This window comes from Somniosus microcephalus, chromosome 12 (assembly GCF_052327205.1).
Source record: "Somniosus microcephalus isolate GS21.2 chromosome 12, FLI_Smic_1.0, whole genome shotgun sequence".
NCBI classification, from domain to species: domain Eukaryota; kingdom Metazoa; phylum Chordata; class Chondrichthyes; order Squaliformes; family Somniosidae; genus Somniosus; species Somniosus microcephalus.
The window spans coordinates 69,342,676-69,350,179 of record NC_140998.1 but is presented as its reverse complement, the minus strand read 5'-3'; positions in this window follow the sequence as shown (position 1 = coordinate 69,350,179).

Genomic DNA, 7,504 nt, shown 5'->3' with positions numbered 1-7,504 from the left:
ACACACACTCCCCCCCCACCTCACACACACACTACCCCCCCCCCCACACACACACTCCCCCCCCCTCACACCCACACCCCCCCCCCACCCACACCCCCCACCACACACCCACACTCCCCCCCACCCACCACACACCCCCCACACCCACACCCCCCCCCACCCCACACCCACCCCCCCACACCCCCCCACCCCACACCCCCCCCCACCCCACCCCCACCCCCCACCCCCCCACCCCCACACCCCACCCCCCCCCCACACCACCCACCCCCCACCCCCCACACCCCACCCCCCACCCACCACCCCCACCCACCACCCCACCACCCCCCACCCCCACACCCCCACCACCCCACCCACCCCACCCACCCCCCACACCCCCCACCCCCACCACCCCACCCCACCCCCACACCCCCCACCCCCCACACCCCCCCACCCCCCACACCCCCCCCCACCCCCACACACCCCCCCACCCCCACACCACCCCCCCCCCACACCCACCCCCACCCACACCCCACCCCACCCCCCCCCCACACCCACCCCCCACACCCACCCCCCACCCCCACACCCCCCACCCCACACCCACCACCCCCCCACCCCACCCACCCCACCCCCCACACACACCCCCCCCCCACACCCCCCCCCACACCCACCCCCCCCCCCACTCCACCCCCACCCCCACCACCACCCCACCCCCACACCACCCCACCACCCCCCACACCCCACCACACCCCCCACACCACCCCACACCCCCCCCACCCACCCACCCCACACCACCCCACCCCCCAACCACCCCCCAACCACACCCCACCCCCCACACCACACCCACACCCACCCCCCACACCCACACCCCCACCCCCCCACACCACCCACACACCCCCACACACCACACCACACCCACTCCCCAACACCACACCCCACCCCCCAACACACCACCCCCCACCTCCCACCACACACCCACCCCACCACTCCTCCACCACACCTCCTCCCCCTCACCCTCTCCTCCTCCCCCCCCCCTCTCTCCTCACCCTCCCCCCCCTCACCACTCCACCTCCCCCCCACTCTCCACACCACCCACCCCCCTCACACCTCCACTCACCCTCCCCCCCACTCACCCCACTCACCTCCCTCACCCCCCCCTCTCACCTCTCCTCTCCCTCCCCCCTCACTCCTCCTCCACCCCCCCTCTCTCCTCTCCCTCCCCCCTCTCTCCACTCCTCACTCCCTCCACACCTCCCCTCCTCCTCTCCTCCCTCCCCCCCACTCCTCTCCTCTCTCCCTCCCCCCTCTCTCCTCTCCTCTCTCCCCCTCTCCTCTCCTCTCTCCCTCCCCCCTCTCCTCTCCCTCCCCCCTCTCTCCTCTCCCTCCCCCCCTCTCTCCTCTCCTCTCTCCCTCCCCCCCTCTCTCCTCTCCTCTCTCCCTCCCCCTCTCTCCTCTCCTCTCTCCCTCCCCCTCTCCTCTCCTCCCCCTCTCTCCTCTCCCTCCCCCCCTCTCTCCTCTCCTCTCTCCCTCCCCCCCTCTCTCCTCTCCTCTCTCCCTCCCCCCCTCGCTCCTCTCCTCTCTCCCTCCCCCCCTCTCTCCTCTCCTCTCTCCCTCCCCCCCTCTCTCCTCTCCTCTCTCCCTCCCCCTCTCTCCTCTCCCTCCCCCCTCTCTCCTCTCCCTCCCCCCCTCTCCTCTCCTCTCTCCCTCCCCCCCTCTCTCCTCTCCTCTCTCCCTCCCCCCTCTCTCCTCTCCTCTCTCCCTCCCCCTCTCTCCTCTCTGCTCTCCCTCCCCCCCTCTCCTCTCCTCTCTCCCCCCCGCTCTCTCTCCCCCCTCTCTCCCTCCCCCTTCCCCCCTCTCTCCCTCCCCCTCCTCTCCTCTCCTCCCTCCCCCCCCTCTCTCCTCTCCTCTCCCCCTCCTCCCTCTCTCCTCTCCTCTCTCCCTCCCCCCTCTCTCCTCTCCTCTCTCCCTCCCCCTCTCCTCTCCTCTCTCCCTCCCCCTCTCTCTCCCTCCCCCCTCTCTCTCCTCTCCCTCCCCCCTCTCTCCTCTCCTCTCTCCCTCCCCCCTCCTCTCCTCTCTGCCTCCCCCTCTCTCTCCCTCCCCCTCTCTCCTCTCCTCTCTCCCTCCCCCCCTCTCCTCTCCTCTCTCCCTCCCCCTCTCTCTCCCTCCCCCCTCTCTCCTCTCCCTCCCCCCTCTCTCCTCTCCTCTCTCCCTCCCCCCTCTCCTCTCCTCTCTCCCCCCCCTCTCCTCTCCCCCTCCCCCCTCTCCTCTCCTCTCTCCCTCCCCCCTCTCTCCTCTCTCCCTCCCCCCTCTCTCCCTCCCCCCTCTCCCCCTCCCCCCTCTCTCCTCTCCACTCTCCCTCCCCCCCTCTCTCCTCTCCTCTCTCCCTCCCCCTCTCTCCCTCCCCCCTCTCTCCTTTCCCCCTCCCTCCCCCCTCTCTCCTCCCTCCCCCCCTCTCCCCCCTCTCTCCTCTCCCCCCCTCTCTCCTCTCTCTCTCCCCCCCTCTCTCCCTCTCTCCCTCTCCGCGGATCAGCGCCTCAGGGCCGGCCGATGCGCGGGCTAGCACATTGAGTCCCGGCCGAACTCACCTTAGCTGCGGTCCGGGCCGAAATTGACGCACGCGCGCTGACTCCCGCCCTCCCGAGCTGGTTTCAGGACGGCCAGCGGGCCCCGTTGCCGGGGTAACTCTTCCCGCTCTCCAAGCCCCGCCCGAGAGCCGCAGCGGGCCCCGTTGCCGGGGTAACCCTTCCCGCTCTCCAAGCCCCGCCCGAGATCCGCACTCCCGAGAGCCCCGCCCGAGCCGAGCGGGGAACAGAGTGACCTGGTGACTATGGGTCCGGCTCTGGGGCGGGGCTGTTGATGCCACGGGGAAGTTTTGTGCGCGGCGGCTCCCGGCACGGCCCGCAACTCAAGGCCCAGGCTTCCCGGGCTGCTAGGCCGTGCCCGGCGCCGGCACAGCCGCTCGAAACGGCCGTCAAAGTAGGCGAGCCTCCAGGCGAAGGGCAGGGGATCACTTCATTTCCTCCTGTTGCTAAACACAATTTAAAACTCAAATAAATTGTTATTTAATTCCCTAACACATAATTCAAATATTTACCTTAGTTCCCTAACACACAGAAAGTGTGGGGAAAAAATCGTGAAAAATCAAGATGGCGGCCACTCACCTCGGTTCAGAACGATAAGGCCCGCCCACACACGCACCGATTGGTCAACCGTCAGGTCACTGAACTGTAGGATTGGTCAATCGTCAAGTCACTCAACACTCAACTGTAGGATGGCACGCGCCAGGAACCCGCCGTACGATTGGTCGACCTGTCGCTAATGAGATGCTAATGAGCGGAATGTTGAACGTTGTTTGGATACCGCGGGCGCGATTTTTGTCCGGCTGAAACGTAAATACGCCTATGACCGGTCCGTAATCGTAAGCTTTCTTTTGACGTGACGCGCACGTCGGTACGCCCTATAACTTTCAAACGTATAGAGAACGGACAGACAGACAGACAGACAGACAGACGAGCCGCTTTATAACCTCCTGGGGAAATGTAGAAATTTTGCAAATCTTACAACCCACCCCCATCAAAAAGAGTACAAGACAAAGCTAAATTCCAATCTGATGATTACTTACCTTACTTACCTTATACCTATCAGTGAAATTCCTACTAACACCACTCTGCTTGCGATGCACTCTGATTGTGATTCACCCAGCTCTGTCTTCAAGTTCTTTGCTCAAGCTCTCCAGAATATAAAATACATATAAAAAAGATTAGTATTAATTTAATCTTTTTGGAAACACTCAATTCCTTCTAGCCTTCAACTCCTGCTGATACACATGTTGCATGCTGGGTGATTATGCCAATTGCATAGCTCAGATGACAGTTGGAGGCCAATCATCTCAGCCCCAGGACATCTTCAGGGCAGTGTCCTAGGCCCAACCATCTTCAGCTGCTTCATCAATGACCTTCCCACCATCATAAGGTCAGAAGTGGGGAAGTTCACTGATGATTACACAGTGTTCAGTTCCATTCGCATCTCCTCAAATAATGAAGCAGTCCGTGCCTACATGCAGCAAGACCTGGATGGCACCACGCACCTCCTCTACTTGGGGGTCTACCACAGCCTCACCGAAGATGCCTGGCCAGCGAACTGGCAAGAGCTGGAGGCCAAAGTCACCGCTCGCCTAGGACGCTGGACAGGACTTCTCCGAGTGTTGTCCTACAGGGGTCGAGCGCTGGTCACTTTGATCCCTCCCCCTGCATTTGTCGCCAAGATGCATCGACTTCTTCTGGGACAAAAGGAAGTACTGGGTCTCTGCTGCGGTTCTGAGTCTCCCGCTTAGGGAGGGCAGTCAGGCGCTGGTGTGCCTACGCATCCAGGCGGTGACTTTCCGTCTTCGGACCCTGCAGAGATACCTATATGTGGAGAATCCTCCTCGATGGTGTGCGCTGGCGACGTTTTTCTTCCACCAACTGCACGGTCTCAACTATGACATGCAACTCCTGTTTGTGAAAGTGGGCGGTACGCGTGCCTGCCTGCGGGAGCTGCCTGTCTTTTACCAGGAACTGCTATGGGTCTGGAACAGCGTCGCCTCCAGGCCCAGTTCTCCCCCGTTAGGAGTGGCAGCTGTCCTTCGGGAGCCGCTGCTCAGGAATCAGTACCTCCACGACCGCGGGTTCGGGTGGCTGGTGGAGCGCAGGGCTGTGCCTGGCAAGGTGACCAGGGTCGGGGACCTGCTCGATGGCGGAGAAGCGGGCTGGATGGCGCCGGAGGAGTTGGCGCGGCGCCTCTCCTGGGCCAGCGTCCGGCGCGTGGCCGAGTCCATCGAGATGCTGAAAGTGGCACTGGGCCCCAACTCCACCAGGTGTATTGAGGAGGCTCAAGCACGTGGGGCGATCCCGTCCGAACTGACCCCTGTTCGGACGGAATTCCTCATTGGCGCGCGGCCCCGAAACCCCTCTTGGGAACCGGCGCCTCACAACTTGAGCCGTCTCAGGGAAATGCCCTCCGTGCCTTTTAGTTCTGCGCGGAGGGGTTTCCTGTATGGGCTGTTCCTGCACACTCTCCACTTTGCCATCTTCGCCTGCCGTCCGGATACGCCTTGGCGTGCCATCTTGCCATCCGGCGGAGGCGGAGGTCCCCAATGGAGGGCTCTCTATGCGGGAGTCCTCCCTTTATCTATTGGGGACTTGGCCTGGAGGGTGTTGCATGGAGCAGTCCCGTGCAATAAGATTTTAAACAGGTTCACGGACTCCCAGGCCGCTTGCTATTTTTGCAGCCTAGAGGAGTCCGTGTTTCATATTTACTTGGAGTGTGAGAGGTTGCAGCCCCTGTTCCATTTTTTGAAGGGGCTGCTCCTCGATTTTTGGCTGCACTTCAGACCCATGCTCCTGATCTACGGCCACCCAGTGCAGAGGGGAGCGGGCAGATCGGAGGATCTCCTCGTAAGACTGCTCTTGGGCCTGGCCAAAGTGGCCATTAATAGGTCCAGGCAGCGGGCAGTCGAGGGCGTCGTTCGGCCCGATTGCCTGCCTCTTTTCCGCGGCTATGTTCGCGCCCGGGTGGCCCTGGAGATGGAGCACGCGGTGTTCGCCGGCACGCTCGGGGCTTTCCGAGACAGGTGGGCGCCGCGGGGACTGGAGTGCATCATCACCCCGGCCGGGGTGATCTTAATTTAATTTGATAAGTTTTAAATATTAATCTAGGGTTTTTAAGCTTTTGTACAGTCCACTTGTTCGGTTGGGAGAGCGGGAGGCTCCGCTCGGCGATGCAGAAAGCCCTGCAGATGGAGAAGAATGTCAACCAGAGTCTGCCAGATCTGCACAAACCCTCCACTGGGAGCACCGACCCTCATCTGTGTGAATTCCTAGAGACCCGCTATCTGGATGAACAAATCAAGACGACCAAGAAGCTTGTAGAGACTGGGACCCCTGCCTTGTAGGCATGAGGGCTTGTGACTTTGCACAAAGAGCTGAGACTTGAGCTCTGTAAATGTGATTTACTGTAAAATGTTCAAATTTTAACGAAAAAATCAGGCAACCACTTATAGCTGATTGTCTGTTAACTGCTAACTGCCACTGACCTTGCAGTTTCTTTAAAGTTACAAGACAAAGCTAAATTCCAATCTGATGATTACTTACCTTACTTACCTTATACCTATCAGTGAAATTCCTACTAACACCCAATTCTTCCATTCTGCTTGCGATCTACTCTGATTGTGATTCACCCAGCTCTGTCTTCAAGCTCTGTGCTCAAGCTCTCAAGAATATAAAATATATATAAAAAGGATTAGTATTATTTTAATCTTCTTGGAAACGTTCAATTCCTTCTAGCCTTCAACTCCTGCTGATACACATGTTGCATGCTGAGTGATTATGCCAATTGCATAGGCTCAAATGACAGTTGGAAGACAATCATCTCAGCCCCAGAACATCTTCAGGGCAGTGTCCTAGGCCCAACCATCTTCAGCTGCTTCATCAATGACCTTCCCACCATCATAATGTCAGAAGTGGGGAAGTTCGCTGATGATTGCACAGTGTTCAGTTCCATTCGCATCTCCTCAAATAATGAAGCAGTCCGTGCCTAAATGCAGCAAGACCTGGATGGCACCACGCACCTCCTCTACTTGGGGGTCTACCACAGCCCCGCCGAAGATGCCTGGCCAGCGAACTGGCAAGAGCTGGAGGCCAAAGTCACCGCTCGCCTAGGACGCTGGACAGGACTTCTCCGAGTGTTGTCCTACAGGGGTCGAACGCTGGTCACTTTGATCCCTCCCCCTGCGTTTGTCGCCAAGATGCAGAAGCTCATCGACTTCTTCTAGGACAAAGGGAAGCACTGGGTCTCTGCCGTGGTTCTGAGTCTCCCGCTTAGGGAGGGCGGTCTGGCGCTGATGTGACTTCGCACCCGGGCTGCGACTTTCCATCTTTGGACCCTGCAGATACCTGTACGTCGAGAATCCTCCTCGATGGTGCGCGCTGGCAATGTATTTCTTCCATCAGCTGCACGGCCTCAACTACGACACGCAGCTCCTGTTTGTGAAACTGGGTGGTACATGTGCCTACCTGCGGGAGCTGCCCGTCTTCTACCAGGAACTGCTATGGGTCTGGAACAGCATCACCTCAAGGCAGAGTTCTCCATCGTCAGGAGTGGTGGCTGTCCTTCGGGAGCCGCTGCTCAGGAATCCGCACCTCCTCGACCACTGGATCGGGTGGCTGATGGCGGGCAGGGCTGTGCCTGGCAGGGTGACCAGAGTCAGGGACCTGCTCGATGGCGGAGGAGCGGGCTGGATGGCGCCGGAGGAGCTGGCGCGGCGCCTGTCCTGGGCCAGCGTCCGGCGTGCGGCCGATTGCATCAGGATACTGAAAGTGGCGCTGGGCCCTGACTCCATTAGGTGTATCAAGGAGGCTCAAGCACGTGGGGCGATCCCATCCGAACTGACCCCCGTTCGGACGGAATTCCTCATTGGCGCGCGGCCCCGAAACCCCTCTCGGGAACCGGCGCCTCACAACTTGAGCCATCTTGGGGAAATGCCCTCCGT